Source organism: Penaeus monodon, chromosome 21 (assembly GCF_015228065.2).
Source record: "Penaeus monodon isolate SGIC_2016 chromosome 21, NSTDA_Pmon_1, whole genome shotgun sequence".
Classification (NCBI taxonomy): Eukaryota; Metazoa; Arthropoda; class Malacostraca; order Decapoda; family Penaeidae; genus Penaeus; species Penaeus monodon.
In genome coordinates this window covers 24825937-24827067 of record NC_051406.1, presented here as the reverse complement: position 1 = coordinate 24827067, position 1131 = coordinate 24825937, and positions in this window count along the sequence as shown.

The following is a 1131-nucleotide window of genomic DNA, read 5'->3' as shown; positions in this document are numbered from 1 at the left end:
TGGATCTGATTTTTCACACAATGTTCTATAACCACTTTTACCCCATTAATCATGCAGCAGATCCAAGTAGATTGCTTAAAGTACCTCTTAGCACCAGTTTTTTAAGCGGCATTGGGACACGTCCATTACTTCTCTTGATTGCTTTTAATTGGCTTTGCTTTACTACACCTTCTTGTCATAACCTTAACATAGCTGACTGTTCATTTTATTGGTCAGAATCAAAGTAAGATATTTACCTTCCCATTAAGGCTGGGAACTTGATCCCTTCTTTGTGTTCCTGGTTCAGTATTCAATACACCTGCCCTTGCAGTAAATATATTAAGAAAATTTGGAGTATGTCTCTTCCGTGCCCTATTGAATATCCTATGAAACTTTTGTGCTGTCAAATCTTACCTGGATGACCTCAGCCAACCCATATCCCCACACCACCTTATAGGATAAAGAACATTGTCATGTTCCAGTAAGAGAACATACCCTTGGGTATGAGGTGATGACTTTTACTAAAACAGGCCAATGTTTTGCTTTCTCAGGGGGGTCTCCAGCACACCATCAGATACCCCCCTGGACCCGTTCCTGGAAACACTCCGTCTACGGTTGCTCAAAGTTATGATGAAGGTGTGTTGAGGCAGCTGCTCTCAGTAGCTGCTATCAGCTTATTGTGGTTGTCCAGGTTCTGAAACGCATCTTCTACCCAGGGACACCAAGTGTTGGGTTCTGCCATAGACACATGAGGGATTTTTAACTTTAGTTCTCTAAAGTAAAAGTTGTCTGTTTACTCTTTCTATGGATGACATATTCCATGAGACTGGTGGGAGCACAGGAAGTGGAGCAGTTTTAGGATGGATGGGATTCAGCTATATTTCATTACCATGAATGAGAGGAACTTAATGCTGGAAGGCTCCCTCAGATTTTCTTTAACATAAATGTTTTTGGAAGGTTTCAGAACTCGGACAGCCGAGTTTTGTGTTTGCTTTTTGTTGTTTTTCAGTCTTGTCTAATACTCCTAGTTCCTGGTAACTCACAGATCATGTCTGCTTGCTTTAGGTATTTTTGATGTTTTGCCTAAATAATGATATATACCCTTGCATGACTACTGACATTAATCTGAACTTGTTTGACTAATATTGTAGA